General features: G+C 43.8%; 1 protein-coding gene across 1 annotated transcript in view; it reads left to right on the top strand.

The window, feature by feature from the left end:
• Positions 1–18,885, top strand: part of PCSK2 (proprotein convertase subtilisin/kexin type 2) — a 208,000-nt gene that overhangs the window by 132,782 nt on the left and 56,333 nt on the right. The window lies entirely within an intron of this gene.

The following is an 18,885-nucleotide window of genomic DNA, read 5'->3' on the forward strand; positions in this document are numbered from 1 at the left end:
CTTCCTATTTGGTATCTGTACCCCTATGTTTGGCTTGTCTATCAGTGTCTTCCCTTTTTTCATTGGCTGTTGTTATGATAAGGTGATACTGTCATTGCAATACTCTGTTATGTACAAAGCAGGACCTTAGAGGTGAGTACATGTAATTTATTCAAGAAACACCAAAAGAGCATTGCCAGTGTAGGCCAGGTGCTCATAATACAGATTTTTTTTTATGAGGGAGCTTACTTCAGACTAGAAAGCTTTTAGAGTCTGATATTGACACCACATATATAAGAAGGCTGTAGTTTCTTGTAGGTGCCTCCAGCACCCTTCTCACTTTAATCTATCTATAATTTTAAGTCTATATGGAATATAGAAAATGGATTTTTAGGATTTCTCTATCACTCATTTCAGGGTGTGTGGTGGGACCTGTGATTCTATGGCTTTCCAGGAGCACACCTTACAGGTGTAGAATAATTCGGCTGGCTAGGTGTGGATTTCTCCAGCCAGCCAATGCACTGGTCTGCTGCACATATCTACCAGTTCCTCTGCATAAGGAAGCTGGTATCCCTTCACTCAGAACTGTTTGTTACTCAGAACGGAAGTGTTTTTGTCTCCTTCCCAGAGGATGGTCTGGACACCTGTTGTCCCCATCTGCATCTTATGTGGACACCCTTCTCCCTTCCGCTTTTACAGGTGCGACCTCCAGACATCTGATGTCTAGTATGGTCAGATGGGTGATTCCTGACATAGTTCCCTGTATGTTAGCACGGTGGCTGACTCTCTTTCCCCTTGGTGTGAGATCATTTTGACCAGCTATGGATTGAGATCTGTATGCATGAGAGTTCTGGGTGGAGTCCTGTTCTATGCTGTGGTGTGAATAGTGATGTGTTCTGTGTCTGTGCAGGTGGCCAGACATGTGGTGTGAACAGTCCTGTTCTGTTTGTATTGGTGTGAACAGCGATTTGTTCTGTGTGTCTGTGCAGGTGGCCAGAGATGTGGTGTGAACTGTCCTGTCCTGTGTTGCATGCAATCCCTGGTGTGTTGGTGTGTACTGTGTCCTGTCCTGCTATAAATCGTTTACCATCTCTGGGTGAGTTAGGTCCCTAGGTTCCAGCATGGGGTCGTTCTTATCGGGACAATCACCCTGCTAGCAGGCAAGTTACCTGGAGTTAGTTGACTTGTTAGAGTAGGGACCCGCGAGACAACGAGGACCCTTAATGTGGGCTCGCAGGCTTAAGTGATCTTGGCCAATATATAAACTAATACCTTGTACATTCTCCAGTTATTCCATCTGGCTATGTGTGCAGGTATGCTTCGGTTCGTATTTTGAGTGTGGAAGGATGGACGTAACAGCTTAGTTGAGTATCCTATTTAGACACTCAAGAGAGACTTATTTATTATTCTTTGAAAGCCAGAATTCAGACATCCAAAATTTGAAGTTTTGGTGCACATGCCAAAACTAAAGCAGTACAAAACAGAAGTGCGTGGAGAGAGCTGATCCATTAAGTGTCCGAGAGTCACCCACCATTTTTTCACATATCCCATCACTTTCGCTATAATTTACACTAGAAACTGGTAGATTATCCAAAAAAACAACTCCAGCTCCTAAGTGGTGTAGGTGTTTCATCTGGCGCACAGAGGTACCAATAGATGAAGCAAATGTATTAAGAGGCTTGCTCCTCTTAATACATTTATCACTGGTAGATGGGCACAGGCTTTACTTAAACCGGCTTGTGAAGCAATTGGAGCTGGGCCTACAGCCTAAATAACAAACGTACTGGAAAAGTAAGCCAAGAGGCCTAACTTTTCCTTCTAAATTCCTAATGTTTCAGGTTAAATTGTTTTTATTTTCCAAGACCATATCAAAGAAATGCTGAAACCAGAGGCGTAACTTGAAGCTCCTGGGCCCCAATGCAAAATTTGTAACAGGGCCCCCAATGCTTTATTTGAAGTTCTGGGCTCACTATATGGATAAGAAAGGCCTTATGGGCCCCCTAAGGCTCCAGGGCCCGGGTGCAACCGCATCCCCTGCATCCCCTATAGTTACGTCCCTGGCTGAAACTCATGTGCATGCTGAACCTTCACTCTTCTGTTATTTTACTCCACGCCCAAGACTTTTATTGATTCAGACTTGCTTTTATATTCTTTTTTTGAAAAATGTTCAACAAAAAGAGAATTTGAAAAAAAAGAAACATCTGAAGCCCTACATTAGTTATAGCGCAACTAGTAGATAGCCCGTTCCAGGACAGTGACTGTAATAAAAATGCATCCACTTAAGAGCAAAGTTCAGGAGCCATTGATCCAAAAGTTGAGCATCATCCACCGCCTACCCAGTGTTGGGGAACTGCTTGTCACAGGAGCCGCTAAGCATGGACCCTCTTGTGCTTGCTAGTGCTCACATCACGCTTTACATTCCTGTACAGTGCTACGATGTCGGCGCTGAATGCAGCAGGAGCGGCCCGCCACGAGTTAGTGAAGGAGAAGCTGTTGAACCAAATGCGTATATTAGTATAGCGGAAGCTGTAAGTGCAAGGACAGTGGAGTGATTTTGGATAAGATGGCTTCTTTTCTCCCTGCTTGGTATAACTTACATCACGCTATATACTTCTGTACAGCACTTCGATGTGGGTTCTGGCTATAAGTGTAGCAGGAGCCACTCTCTGCTACACTGGTGAGTGGGTGGATTGGTATCCTTCTCCCTTAACGCCCAACCCTCGCCTGCTGAGTGTGGGCCACAGCGTCCCCTACAGTATAAAAAAGTAGGTGTCAAGTCTCCCTCTATTGGCCCACATATATAAATGCCTTAGCATGTCATGTGGTCATCCAACCACATGGTGGCAGTATTTTGGTTACAAATCGACAAAGGGCATGCCAAGTCATATATATATATACCGTATTTCCCCAAAAATAAGACTCTGCCTTATATTCATTTTTGCCCCAAAAGAGGCACAGGATCTTATTTTCAGGGGATGTCTTATCATACTTACCTAGCAGGCACCATCCAGGTCCCTCCTGCTGGTCTCCAGAGTTCCAGCAGTCTTCCTTGTAGTTCTCAGCACCGACAGAAGATTGCTTGCTGGTAACGGGGTAATGCTTGCTGATAACGATGGCTGTGATTGGTTCATCGAGCGCTGCAGTCATTGGCGCTCGAGAACCAATCAGAGCAATCGCTTGCTGAAGGTGAGGTTAGCAAAACCCATCACCAGCAAGCGATCTTCTGTCGGTGCTGAGAACTGCAAGGAAGCCTGCCAGAACTGTGGAGACCAGCAGGAGGGACCCGGACAGTGCCTGCTAGTTAAGTATTGCTTTTTTTTCATGTAGTGTAGTTGGGGAATATTTTTGGGGTAGGGCTTATATTTCAAGCCCCCCCACCACTGAAAATCAGAGTAGGGCTTATCTTAGGAGTAGGTCTTATTTTGGGGGAAACATGGTAAATATATATATATATATATATATATATATATATATATATATATATAAAATTGAAAATTTATTTGTCTTACATGCTTTGTACAGGATTTATCATGCGTTTTAGACACTTTTGGACATTGGTCAGTCTAAGTAAATAGGCCCCTATATTTTTTAGTGTTGGATATACATTCTATGCCATAGAAATACCCACAATCCAGCGGCCAACTCCTATACGAGGCAGATAAATCACAATACTTTCCTAAATCAAACATTTGTATGGTTGTTATTTTTCTATTACGGGTTGAGTAGTGCAGACTTTGTTGGCGCGGCTTTCTTCTTACATGTAAATTACTTTTATAAGAGGATCTACAGAAAGCCGGAAGCTGATTTCAGAGAGGTGAATTTTTCACATTTTTCAATTTAACAAGAAAATGGCATTCATGAGAAAACAGAAGCTGCCTTTCTATGTAGATATTTCTGAGCACCGATAATGGATATTTTGTGTAATCGGCTTCTAGGCAATGATTCTTCTGAATGACAAAGTGGAGTGTCACCGTTTTATCATTACTGTCTTCAATTTACTTGGAACCTAAAAATTGCTGTTTTTTAGATTGAGTACGATTGAAAATGCCTTTAAATGGACTATAGGTTTCAGTGCTTCCAGTATGTGTGCCGACATGACAATTACTAGTCAGCTGCGTCTATCATATCATTATGTTTCCTTAAAAAGAGGTTATCCAGGATTCCTTTCTCTGTTTGTCCATCGCAGTGATTTATACCCGCTACACGTATGAATGTCCCCATTACCCCTTTAAATACAAGTCCTTTTACAGGTTTGCGTTTACCATTTTTTCCTCCTCGCCTTTCAGTAGTCATAACTTTTTTTATTTTACCATTGGTAAAATACAAAATTGGATTTTTGGGATTTTTTTTTTTAAAAGTACCATTTAATGCTCCATACAATGTATTGGAAAACGTTTAAAAATCTTAAAATGAGGTGAAATAGAAAACAAAACACATTTGCACAATTTTTCATGGGGGTTTGCTATTGCAAAGATTCAGGGCAGTCTGCGGGGTGGCGGCGAGAGTGAGAGAGATCTCTCTCTCTCTCCCTCCCGATCCCCTCCGCAACCCTCCGGTCACTCCGGGAATCTTCAGGGACGAGCCAGCAGTTACTCGAAAAAGGCGATGCTCTCTCAAGTAAATCACCTTACCGAGTATGCTCGCTCATCTCTAATGTTTTCCCTGCATGGCACCGTGATGCAATGCAGCAAACAAATTGGGGCCCGTTCTATCCTGCAATGGGAGAATCCCCGCTATCCTCCACTACGCCTGTCAGACCCGCCGGAGGATCCGTACATCCCCAAAGTGATGGGATTTGGTTTTGACATAAAAGCACCTCACATCTGCAGGGAATTGATATGGTGGGAAAGCAATATGGGACCATGATTCATGGTCATATATTGCGCTCGTCCGTGAAAAAATTAGCCCTAGACAGTTTGGATGTTTCCACACGCGGCTTTTTTTCACTGTTTTGATTATTTTATTGGAAAAATTGAGAGAACATTTTTTCTTTAGTTTTAATATTTCTCAGTTTATAACCGTCATATTGCCGCATATTACACGTGCCGTGTTCTCGCTTTTGATTTGCAGTAATTTGCAGGCAATCAAGTACATTCCTTATGCTGGTTCGCTCACATTTGCGTGTCAGAAATGCGGAATACGCGAGTGCAAAAAATAACACAGCATGTTCTATTTTGCCGCGTGTTACTTACGAGAGAGCCCACTGTTCTCTATGGGCGTGTAATCAACGCCACCCATACGCAATTTCATTGACTACGTTTACAATATACTGCAATATTTCAGTATTGCAGTATATAGTATTTTTAACGTTCACACAAGTGTTGAGTGAGCCGAAACAGTTGGACCCTATTTCGGGTCAAACTTTGCTGAAAGTTCAGTTCGGCGAAGTCCTGAAGCTCATGCAGTTCCTCTAAGCTGAACCCTCTGAAAGTAGAAGGAAAAGAAGGGAAAAAATTATCATTTTACTTCTTCATTCTCCTGCTTCTTTCTTCTTATTTTTGCTTCTTTTTCCTTTTTTCACATTGTTTTCTATTTTTTTCCTTCTTTTACTCTTTTTTTTACTTGTTTTCTTATCTCTTTTTTTCCTTTTTCTTCATTAACTTCATTTACAGCTCAAAGTACTTAAATACATTCCTAGGTGACCTAAGAGTGTTATACAGGACTTTCATGGCTCTTAGAAAGTTTTTTAGACCACTTTTAGGGCTATTGTTGAAGTTATGGTACTATTTGAACTAATTCGGACCGAACCAAACTTTTTACTGAAATCCGGTAAACCGGTCAAATTGAACTTTTTAAACGTTTGAAACAACCTGGAAGGTTGTGAGTTCAATCGCCGCTTGATTCAGGTTGAACTTTTCAAAAGTTTGCTCATATGCTAGTTCACACATTAAGCTCTGCCAGTCAGGACTCAGTATTGTTAAATGCATTACAGCCCTTGGAATTTTCACTAGACCCAGGGCAACGATGACAATCGCATCATGGCGGGCAAATGGTGCGTCTGAGAGAAGACCTACCCCAACGGACAGTTTACATACTACGGTCAGGACTGAAGAACATGTAAGCTGCCACACTGCTGCGATTGGAGCTGGCTTTGATTATGACAGGTGTCAGCTGTTTCAAACAGCCATCAAGCAGCAGAAATGCAGTCCTAAGCTCTCGCTCATGACCTGAAGGTTGCAAGTTCAATCCCTGCATGTTCAGGTAGCCGGCTCAAGGTTGACTCAGACTTCCGAGGTCGGTAAAATGAGTACCCAGCTTGGTGGTGGGGGGGTAATAAATCAATTACCTGAAAGCACTGCGGAATGAGTTGGCGCTATACAAATAACAATATTTATTTATTTTATCATTGGCCAGGTAAGCAGCGGGCTTGGCTCCTGAGCCTGCAGCATACTCAACCCGCATCTCTGTGATGTACATGTCACAGAAGATCAAGGGGTTAAAGAATTGAAAGAAGAGATTTTTCAAAAAGACTTTTTTTTATTATGCAACTTTGAAGGTTGAAACTGTAATACCCTTCAAGCAAAATTGCAATGATCTGCCAAGCAATCACTTATTTATTCCTAATCCAGCTCTTGAAGGATGCGCCTAGGTTCCCATTTGTATGTATGTGCTCTGTGTAATAAAATTCTTATTCCAACTTCAAGACTCGGAGCCCTATAAATGTATTAAGTTCTATTGTAGAGGCTGTAGCTGGATGAGGATGAACTCTAGAAATGCCATTATCTTTCTGCCCTGAGAGAATACTTTCCAATAGCTTTTACCTTAGTTTTGTATTGGGTTGATACACAACAATACAACTGTAGTGACGGTCTTCGATTGAAAATGCAATCACACTATGGTACTTGTCCGTGTAGGGAAGATTGCTCGTAATACAGGACAATACGGGAGGTTCTGCAATTGATTTTTATGTTAGGTCTTTGAAAACTCCATTATACCAGCTTATTTTCCTTGATATGCAGTTGTCTAATATTCTACAATACTATACAAAGATCCAAGGGATTGATGCACTGATTTGGAAGAGAAAGCACTTACTCAATTGACCCCGGAATATTTATTTCCTGGTAATGTGACCTAAAATGATTTAAGTTGGTCTCAGGTGATCGTGTACACTCTTACAAAACAGTATTAACTAAAGGGGTATAGTCTGCCTAAAAAAAGTGCCAGGCCTCTAGGGTCTGTGATGGAAGGGGTCCTAGAGATGGAGTAGGGGCCGCAAGCAGCAAAGGCGTAACTTGAAGCTTCTGGGCCCCAATGCAAAACCTGTAAGAGAGCCCCCAACTATAATGCTTTATACATAGAGATGAGCGAACCTACTCGGTTCGGGTGTTTTTGAACTCGAGCACCGCTTTTTCCGAGTAACTCACTACTCGGCCGAAAAGATTCGGGGGGGGGGGGGGGGGGCGGCGTGGTGGAGCGGGGGGTAGCAGTGGGGAACAGGGGGGATCTCTCTCTCTCCCTCCCCCCCACTCCCCTCTGCAACCCCCCCCCCCCCCCCCGCTCACCCCCGGCGCCCCCCGAATCTTTTCGTCCGAGTAGTGAGTTACTCGGAAAATGCGGTGCTCGAGTTCAAAACACCTGAACCGAGTAGATTCACTCATCTCTATTTATGCATAGTACTGGGCTCCCTATATGTAAAAGAGAGGCCTTATTGGCCCCCTAAGGCTCCTGGGCCTGGGTACAACTGCATCCCCTATAGTTACGTCCCTGCCTAGCAGGTATGTTGATGGGGTCATGCTGGCTTTGCATCATGGTTCAGGGACATCCTGGTTTGCACCTGATATTGGGCATAGTGTGCCCTGTTACAGGGTTGCATTTTGCCTGTTGGCAGGCCTTGGTGGAAGTAATGTCCTGACACCACTCAACAGCTTGATGCTTTAAAATGTTCAGAACAGGAACAAGTTGCTCAGGCAGGTCAAAGAGGAGAGGTGTCATAGATTTGTGGCTATGGAGATCACTGGCCAAAGGTCATTCTGGCTTCTCAGCTTTCTAGAAGCCTTTTTGTTCTCTCAAACCTAGTTTATTCGGCACAGTAGGTACCAACGTCCTTGGTACCACCAGAGACTGGTATACGTTTGGTCAAGGGGGGAGACCCAATACGCTACCTCTTCTCCTCCATAGAATCTCTGTTGACTCTCTTTGCAACTCTGGACTTTTCTCAGCTGATGTAGCCCCACCTAGACAACTCCTTTCCACATTACCATTGCAGGACAATCATCACAGTTCAACATTAAACATAGCATAGACACTCAGAGGCAATTATAATTGCCACCAGTAAGTGGCGCCGGTGGTCCATAGCAACGTATTTTTTATATAGAACCAATTTGGCTCCACAATTCCGGAGAACCACTAGAGTACCTTGCTACATTTGAGGTAGTGCAGGTGGACATGCCTGTCCTAATACAGACTGCTCTCCATGCCTCTATCCCATCCATAAAATGCTTCCTACCGTGTTTCCACGAAAATAAGACCCTGTCTTATAATATTGTTTGCCACAAAAGAGGCACTAGGTCTTATTTTCAGGGGATGTCTTATTATACTTACCTAGTAGGCTCAGTCCAGGTCTCTTCCGCTGCTCTCTGGATCTCCGATGCACTTCTTGCTGCCCTTGGCCGCCCACAGAAGATCACTTCCTGGTTACCGGATTCATATATCCCACCTCCAGGAAGCAATGGCTCTGATTGGGTCTCGAGCGCTGTTCAGCCAATCAATGTAGCACTCGAAGAACCAATCAGAGTCATCACTTCCTGGTGGTGGGATTTACAAATCCTGTAACGAGAAAGTGATCTTCCGTGGGTGGCCAAGGACTGCAAAAAGTGCATCAAAGCTCCGGAGAGCAGTGGGAGGGACCTGGAACTATCCTCCTAAGTAATGCATTTAATATATATATATAATGCAGCCAGGGCTTATTTTCAGGGTAGGCCTTATTTTCAGGGAACATGATATGTCTCCTCTTTCACAGAGAGCTCCAGATCATTCCACCTTTCTCACCCAAATTACTCTAAATGCCCCTCTTCACACAAACTATTCTTCATGCGTCTCCTTTCACAGATTGCTCTCCATGCCTGCTCTTACACAGACTGTTCTCCGTGCCTCCATTTCTTTCATAGACTGCACCCTATGCCCCCTCTCTCACAGAACAGTCCCCATCATTTCCCCCTCTCTCACATTGTCTTCTCTCCATGGATCCCCCTTGCTTAAACAGGCTGCTTCTCATGCTTCCTCCCTTTCATACAGACTGCTCCTTATGCCTCTTCTTCACACAGACTGCTGCATGCCCCCTCTCTTCCACTCACTGCTCTCCATGCCCTTAGCTTCTATGTATTCCTATCTGATCATGTGATTTCTCCATTCTAGCATAGCAGGTCAGGTTTACTTGCCAAATTTGCAAATTTCCAGCTGTTTGCAAAAAAAAAACCTAGTCAAGCAAGAACAATTTAAATAGCTCAACACACCTAATATAAGAAGTGGTTTCTCCTAATTCAACACAAAATGAAACTTTCATGACTGCCGCAGCCTCAGTATTATTCTACCCCTTCACGACAAGCGTCTTCAGCACTTAGCAGAGCACTTTTTGCTGTTACTACCAAGGTCCAGATCAGGCCAAAACTCGTCTTCAATTTGACTCTGATGAACATGCACAAATTCAAAAAAGGTATAAGATCTTCCACGCAAACTTCTTTTCCTGCTGGATTTGTTTTTCTACCTGCCGGATGGGTAATGCGTAGCCAGACATCAGCTTCTGGCAGGGTTTCTGAGGATTCTAAGCCCGTTCCTCATAGACAATGGCCTCCAGTTTTCTAATATTCTTAGTTTTGACTGTGAAGGCCACTCCAAAATCTTCCAGGACTTCTCCTAGAACAAAGCCTTGGTGGACTGAAGTATCACCAAGTATCACCGACCCATCGTTATGCTTCACTGTAGGCAAGGTGTATGCTTCATTCTTCCTCCTCCAGACATACCGCTGATCCATAGACCTGAAATGTTCCAGTTTTATTTCATTGCTCCACAGAACAAAATCCCCAAATTTTTCCATGCACCCTAAGTGTAAGCAGAATTCTCAGTGCTGCCTTAGTGCCTACTACCTCCAAATCTTGCAGCAGGCCTTTTGCAGTCACTCAGAGGGTTTTTGACCACTTGCCTCCTCAGGAAACTAGTGGCAGCCGGTAACAGCTTCCTCTTTCTGCCACATCCAGGTCGTATAGCTAGTTTTCCTTCATACCTTGCACTTGTGAACTATTTCCAACTGTATCTCCAGGAACATTCAATGCCTTTGCTATCTTTTTGCATCCTTGAATTTGTTTATGCTAGAATGATCTCTTCTATTAACGTTTTGGATCACTCTCTTGACGTAGCCATATTTCTAATATGCAGTCAAAGCGCTAGTCAGTTCAGTTATTTGATGTGTTTTATCTCAAGGACACCTGATGTAACTAATAAAGCCCTTGATTATTTGCATCTGGTGTGCTTGAGACAACACCAGCTCTGCAAATGTGTGCTCTTATGAGTAATTCTATTGATGCCTTGAAGTATTCTAAGACTGCAGTGGCATTTTGTGTTGGATTTGGAGAAATTGCTTGTTATATTAGTTGTGTTGCACTATTTCAATTTTTCTTGTTTGTTTTTTGGCAAACAGCTTAAAGTTTATAAATCCGGCAAATAAACCTAATTTTATAATGGGGTCTGAATAATTTTGACTGCAACTGTAAGTAAAGTAATATAATTGCTAACATAGTCAAAATCATATACAGCATTATATTAGATATTATTGTAAATACTGTTGTTATGTGTGCTGCCGGGAACTGTAGTTTTAAGCTTCCTAGCAGCACAGCTCTCACAGGGTTAATTGATTGAGCTGGCTGGGTGTGGTACTTCCTGCTAGCCAATCCCCTGGGTCTGTGCTCACATATAAACCCAGCTCCTGGTCAGTCTGAAGCTAGTCTTGTACTGTTTGGATGTATCTGTGACATGTGTCCTGTTACCTGTTCTCTGTTCTGTTGCAGCTTGCTGTGTGATCTGTGCCTTGTGGTTCATGTCCGCTTGTACGTTTATTTTGTGTCAGTTTCGTCTGCTGAGTTTGTTTGCTATATCTGCGCTAAGTTGGCCCCTAGGGCCCTCTAGTAGATGTGTCTTGCTAGTGTAGGGACTGCAAGATACAAGGGGCCTTGCCGGGGCTTTCAGCTTAAGGGCGCCTGCACACAGGCGAAAATTCCGCGGCGGGATTTCCCGTGGAATTTCCGCCGTGGGAAGCCTACATAGGATTGCGTTAACAAACGCAATCCTATGCAGACGGCCGCGCTTTGGCCATGCGAAATCTCGCGCGGCAAACAAACCGCGGCATGTCCTGCGAGCCCCGCACAGAAATGTCACTCACCCGCCGCCGTCTCCGGTCTGCGCATGCGCCGGCACATGAAAGAGCCGGAGCTGCGGGTCGCGGGTGAGTACTCGCTGGTTCCTGCAGGCGGTCGGGGCGGGTCCCGCGGCGAGAATCCTCGCTGCCAGATCCGACCCATCCGTCTGCAGGCGGCCTAAGTTCATTGGCCAATGTGCGAACTAACACCTTGCATTTATATTCAGCTTATCATCTGCTATTAGTGTTTACATTGTGGCTGCTGTACGCTGTGTATTCTGGCTCTTTGTGTCCTGTTGTTCAGTCCCTGTCATGTGGCATGTGAATGCGTCCTGTTCTGGTGCGTAGCTCCTAGGATCAGCTAGGGCCCAGATCCGAAGGCCGCTGGGCTGCTCTTATTGGGGCAATGTCCCCACTTAGGTAGGGCCAGGTCAACCTCCCGTGTAGAACAGGGTCGGTTTGCCAGAAACCCGTGTGCGTACCCAGTCCTCTTTGGGTACGATCGTGTGGGCCCCATGCTTAGTCTGCCCACCCGATCGTAACAACTGTATGTTGTAAAAACTGGAGTTTTCCTTTAAGTAACAGTACTATTCTATTCAGTGCATGCACACGTCTTACGAATAGATGTTTGGGGGAAAAAAGAGTGAAAAACACAATCTAAAATCTTGGACCTAGCCTCTTCAAAATAATAGAGCACAAACTATACATATAACCTATACTTTACCTGCAGGACAATTAAATATAGATTGTGAGAAAAAATAAACCATAAAGATCTCTTCACCCGGCATTTACAGGTTCAAAGTCAGATAAGACTTGAGTATAGCTCCAGGCTGATGAAGGAATGGAGCTATCATGTTCCCAGTAATGGAATTCTGCAATAGATAGACTATCATGTGTGTTCATCTCACTTCTATATTAACTCCCAGCTGTTGTAAGAGGCTCCTTCTACCTTCCAGCTTGGCCCAAAGAATATGATTCCAAGCAAAATACATAGAGACATTGATATTTATCGTGAAAATTCAGCTTATGATTAGGGGTTCATTCACCTTGGGCCATTCTTCTTCTTCTGTTTTCAGTATTGTTATTTTTATATAATGGTGTAAAACTGGATAATGTATCAACACTAAGGCATCATGTCCACGGGCTTAAAATCCACAGCGTTTCTCCCGCACGCTGATCCGCGCCCCATAGGGATGCATTAGACACCCGCAGGTAGTTAAATACCTGCGGATGTCATTTTTCCCGTCAGGCGCGGATCCGCGTACGGGAAAAAAAATGGACATGCTCCATTTACGTGCGGGTCTCCCGTGGGGACGGCTCCCGCAAGCTTCTATTGAAGCCTATGGAAGCCGTCCGGATCCGCGGGAGACCCGTACCAGAATTAAACTCACCTGCTCCGGACGATGCGGTTCTTCCCTTCTTCGCGGCTGGATCTTCTTTCTTCGGCCCCGCGGATGTGCATGCGCGTGGCACGCCGCGAAGGAAGGAAAGTACGCATCATCCGGAGCAGGTGAGTTTATTCTGATTTTTAGGCCTCAAGTCCGCGGGGCAGGAGGGACCCGCTACGGATTCTACATGGAGAATCCGCGGCGGGCCTGATTTTCCCCCGTGGACATGAGGCCTAAAAGACATGAATAATTCATTTGCAATATGTAATATTGAGCAAACCGAACCAGGACAGTCCTGTTTTGGGTCAAACTTTGCTAAGTTCTACTTGCTCGTTTGTTCAACAGTAATCATGAACACTGGTGCATAAAAGTGTTATACAGGGCTTTTTTGACTCTTAGACAGTGTTATACACAAGCTTTTAGGGGTTTTGGTGAACTTTCGGTTCAGTTTAAACTACTTTGGACCGAAATAAATGTTTTGCAAAAGTTTGGCGAACTGGCCAAATGGAACTTTACAAAAGGTCACTCTACACTGGTCATATCTGTCAAGGTAGGGCCTAAAGCTGCCTATACACTTTAGATAGGTGTTGGACAACTTGCCCCCTATATGTGTTCATTTGGCTTGGCTGAGCATGCGTATTTATTTAAATGGGAAACTCTCACAGTGACAGGAGAACGGGACACGGGAGTCCCATTCTTGAGATCGGCAGGGGTCTCAGCAATAAGACCCCCACCGATCTGCAAGTTATCCCTTATCCTGTGAATAGGGGATAACTTCAAATTCTTGCCAAACCTCTTTAAGAGTCAAATTAAAGGATGTCTTCCATTGCCTAAACTTGCTTTACAATTGCTTTGTATTTCCTAGTTGCTGCTAACCAGAACTGATGCAGCCAACTACTGCCCACAGCCAGTGATTGGCTGCAGCAGTCAAATGTCCTGGTCAGCAGCAACCCTGAAGGACAGAGTGGTTGTGAAGCAATTTTAAGTAATGCGAAAACTCATTTAAGATTTTCTACATCTGCACATGCTCCAATACTGATTTTCAGTTTTCTCTGAACTGATGGGTGGAGATTATCTGCTATGTTGACTCCTATACTCTTGAGATATATATATATATATACTAGGGAATTTTTAATAGGCTATGAACACCATGGATAACTGCCATGCATCTTCCAAATCTTGCTTATCCCTTGAATTGGTATCAGGGGTGTAGCTATAGGGGGTGCAGAAATAACAGTCACTACCGGGTCGCAGAGACTTAGGATGCACAAAGACCTCTTTACTACAATGCACCAGTATTATAAGTGACATATGGTTGGTGGAGAGCCGTGCTACAGATTTTGCATTGGGGCCCAAGAGCTTTTAGTAGCACCTCTGATTAGTATGTAAGTAGGAAATAATCTGAAGGGCTCAGTCACACTGGCGCATCGGCGCCCGTGTTACTGCAGCCAGCAGACGGCCGCACCTGAAGACGGACGTCTCTCTGCAGCGCCGGGAGGAAGAACATGTGACCGGCTTCATTGCCGGTCATGTGTTCTATGATCAGCGCTGGAGAGAGACGGACGTCTTCTAACTGTCAGTCACACGGGCGCATCGGCTCCGGTGTACGGGTGCCGATGCGCCCGTGTGACTGAGCCCTTAGGTCTTAATATAGTGTCCTATTTATTTACTTAACTAGATTGACCACGCGAACATAAAATGTTTGAGAAAATGGTTGTAAATGTTTTAACAACTGATTATTTTAATTGGCAAGGACTTCAGGATAAACTATATTTTCAGTGTACCAACTTCCATCTGAGTGTACCCCTTGAACTGTTCGCCGCCCAAGGCTTGGTCTTGCACGTTTTAGGGACATGGCAACAGTAAAACTAGTAAGCACTTGATATAAACGTCGCTCAGCAACGCTTGACTCTCCCTAGCGGTGCTGTTGGTTGAAGCACAACCGCACCGCTAGACTTAACATAGGAACTTTGACCTGGCCTGACGGTCACTCAATGTATCAAACTCAAATTTTATGATTTTACGGCGGTGGTGAGGATGTCACAAATCTAATGACTCCAAAATCATCCACCAAAGGTCATGCAAAGGGGTCAAAGTGTGGTGCACGAAAAAGCCTGTTGAGATTTGAAGATATGTGGATATCTATGTTCATCTAACACTTGTCTGTTGTTATGTCTTAACCCCTTGAGTGGCGGGTTTCCTACCACCCTGTCATGCCCACCAGGGCAGGCTTTTTAAAATGGTCTAATCATTGAATTTCAACTAATTTTGCAGTTGCGTCTCAAGAGCCATAACTTTTTCATTTTTCCATTGACATGGCCATATAAGGGCTTGTTTTTTGCGGGCCAAGTTGTGATTTTTTAAACAGGGGGGAGGAAAAAAAGAAATGGGGAAAAAAGAAAAAAAGGGGCCATGTCATTAAGAGGTTAAATAATGCATTAACTTCCTTCTCTGGGTCATGACGACGCATGGATACCACATGTGTGATTGTATTTTTGATTTTTTTACAAAGTAAAGGGAGACAAGTGTTTTTATAATTTTTTTTATAATTTTTTAACTTTTTTATTTATTTTTATTTATTTTTTTGTCCCTTTAGGGGACTTCCACAGGGACCCATCAGGACCCCTGATCACATTCCGATCACATAGACTGCAGCATGTAAAGGGTTAACACAGCAGAGATCGGAGGTTTTCTCTGATCTCTGCTGTAAGAGCTAGTACCTAGCTGTCCTCTCACAGCCAAGCACCAGCTCTCCCTGCCACAGAGACCATCGACTTGCTTCTGACAAGCCGATGGTCTCTATGGCAACCTGTAAACAAAGCAGGAGCTTGCCGGCATATCGGCAATATCTTCTGCTGGTTTTTCAAAGCCCTTGCTTTGTTCTCTGTGGGTCTGTGCAGGCAGAACACACTGTCACAGCTTGTGGCATTGTGCTCTGCAGCTCCCATAGTGATACATAGCCTGGAAATCTTCCGGGCTATGTTGCTATGAGCAGTGGAGCTCGTCCCGGAAATTTTCCGGGCGTGCCACTCAAGGGGTTAAAGGGATTCCGCCATCAGTTTCTTGGTGCCCAAACCACAGGAAGCCTGTTGTCCCTGTGGGTTTTTTATTCTGAACCACTTGTGCATTTCAGAATAAATGGACTTCGAAGTTTCATTCAGAGCTGAGCTCTGAGTAATGGGCGTGCGCTGGTCTCTCCCCGCCTGCTACATAAAGACTGAAAGCTCTCTCCCTATATACAGAGAGAGTTATTATCAGTCTTCATGCAGTGAGAGGCAAGCACAGCCCACCCCCATGACTCAGAGCTCAGCTCCTAAAGTGAATTTTTTCTGAAACGCCACAGTGTTTTAGAATAAAACCACCATAGAGGCAACAAGCATCCCTATTCCTGCTTCATGCTACCCGTTAATTCAATAAATACTTTGCAACTAAACACTTACTATTAGCAGCAGCAGTGTCTCTGTGTGTATTTCTCTGCTTCTCTCTCCCTCAGCTCCTCCTCCCTCCTCTCCCCTTCCCTTTTGATAGACTGCTATGAGCAGCACGTAACCTGATCTGTCAGTGAGCTGTTGATCTCATGTGTCTACCAAGAGTGAGTGAACATTTTAGGAATTAGGAGGAGGAAAGTGACTCATAAATGGAGAAAGAAGCATTTTCTCTGATAGAATATATTAAAATCTTTTTTATATTTTCCTGCACTATTAATTTATGCAAAGTTTGTTGAAAGCTCAGTGACTAATATAGATCTAATATAGAAATAGAGTCCCCATGCAAAAACTTTTACCCTGAAATCATTGAAAAACAAAACTTATGGTGCTAGTGACCCACTGATATATATTTATATTTGGACGTGTCTGATTATTGTGTCCGAAATCATTTACCAGTGATGGCAAATTACTGCTTATGCTCATGGCTGATTTAAAGGGATCCTGCCACCGGGTTCATGACGCTTGACTTGGATATGAGCTCCCAGTCATGGAGGCAGCCTGCGCTGGCCTCTCCCCAGCAGAGCATGGAGAGTGATAGCTCTCTCTATATACAAAAGGGGGAGAGTTGTCAGTTTGTAGGATGTGTATGAGAAGAAGCTGAGATGGCAAGCCTCCGTGACTCGGAGCTCAGCTCCGAGTCAAACCTCCTAAACCTGCTGAGAAAATCCCTTTAACATGGAGGCAAAAAGAGATATTTCCTTAAGAATGCCATGCTGCATGGCATGTGGTGCAGAGTGTTCAGGCAGCAGAAATGCAGTCCTAAGCTCTTGCTCACGACCAGAAGGTTGTGAGTTCAATCCCTGAGCTTGGCCAGTCAGGGCTTAGTATGGTTAAATACCTCACAGCACTTGGAACTTTCACTAGACCCAGGGATATGATGGTGATCGCATCATGGTGGGCAAATGGTGAGTCCGAGGGAAGAATACCCCAACTGACAGTTTACATACTGCTGCCAGGACTGACAGCACATCTAAATGGTCAAACACCTACGATCAGAGCTATCTTTAATTGCAGCAGGTGTCAGCTGTTTCAAAGAGCGATCAAGCAGCCTCGTACAGGGCAGAGCATTAAGGCTGCAGAACTGAAGGTTGTGAGTTCAATCCCCGCTTGGTTCAGGTAGCCGGCTCAGGGTTGACTCAGCCTTCCATCCCTCTGAGGTCGGTAAAATAAGTGGTGGGGTAATAAATTACCTGAAAGAGCTGCGGAATAAGTTGGCGTTATACAAATAACTAGATTTATTTGATTTATTATGCTATTTTTGCCTAGAAGCATTGCTCTTAGGGGAAGATGTGATGGAGGCTCTATACTGTGGTGCATTGAATGCCTACCAAACCCATAGCAATCATTCATATTGCTTGCCCGTGTATGTTATTGCCATTTGCATGAGCCCTATAGTTGCTGCATGTGAGTTTTTTAATTATAAGGACAAAATCTATAAACTCACAATGATGGTGAGTGAAATAAATAATTCTGCAAGTTTTCATTTGTATTTAGTCCTAGTAACGCGGGTGCTGGTGCTTTCAGTGAATTAATGTTTGCCTCAAACTAATATTCACTCATGATATTTAAAATCTGGGTCACATAGTTGTAGAGAGATACCATGAATTATTTATGTCTGATATTACTTTACTTTAACTATACAGATTCATATCCAGGCAGAGTAACCATGGATACATCACCGAGATTCTTGGGGATGCATTCATTTACAGCAATTGTAACTCATGAGAAGATCATGAATCAAATACAAAACTGCCTTTCATTATTTCATAACTGTAACTGCTAAAGCTGAATAATCCATAGTCTAAATGACAATGCAGAGTACAATAAAGCCTTTAGAAAGTCTTGGACAAAACCCCCCAGTAATGATAAGTTTTATTTGAAGAACCTCGGCTGTTTTCTTGATACGTTCTTTGCAAGCTGGTTATTTACTAATCTATGGCTGCATGCAAATGACTGAAGCAAATTAGCATAAAATGATTTAATTACAATATATTTTAATTTGACTACAGCAGTCACTCATGTTCAAGTGTAGTCTTCATATGTAAGGTGCCCATAGACCTTTGATCGCCGTTGGCTAAACACTCCTGACTCCCTCATGCATGTGGACTCTTGACTTATCTGTTTTCGATGGGGAAAGTGGAAAAAGCTATACATACACACCTCTGGCAGTGGCTTGTTTCAGGAAGAACAAGAGGATTAGGCGTTGAAGCTCAACATGCCATAGTCAGTCTATGTGTTTGATCTCAAGCACACCTGATGCAACTAATGAAGCCCTTGATTAGTTACATCAGGTGTGCTTGAGGTACACCTGATTTGCAAATGTGGGCTCTTAAGAGGAATTCTGTTCCAGGCAAATACTATTGATAAGCTACCATCAGGATATGCTGACAAGAGTTAATTGTCGGGGATCTGCCACTCAGGATCCCAATTGATTAGCTGATTATCCAGCCCGCTGTAAGTGCAGCAGGGCCATTTCTTGGCATTGGGCTTAGAGCAGGAAGGGGCAACTTCAATACCATTGAAATCAGTGGGAGCAAAGCTACCTCTGAGACTTCCTGCTCTGACCCCGATATGAGGGTTAGAAATGTAATAGTCAGCTTTGCTCCCATTGATTTCAAAGGTAGTAAGAGGTTCAAGAGTGGGGTACGTGCTTAGATAGTAATGTACTAAAAGCATAGTTAAA

This window comes from Eleutherodactylus coqui, chromosome 3 (assembly GCF_035609145.1).
Source record: "Eleutherodactylus coqui strain aEleCoq1 chromosome 3, aEleCoq1.hap1, whole genome shotgun sequence".
Classification (NCBI taxonomy): Eukaryota; Metazoa; Chordata; class Amphibia; order Anura; family Eleutherodactylidae; genus Eleutherodactylus; species Eleutherodactylus coqui.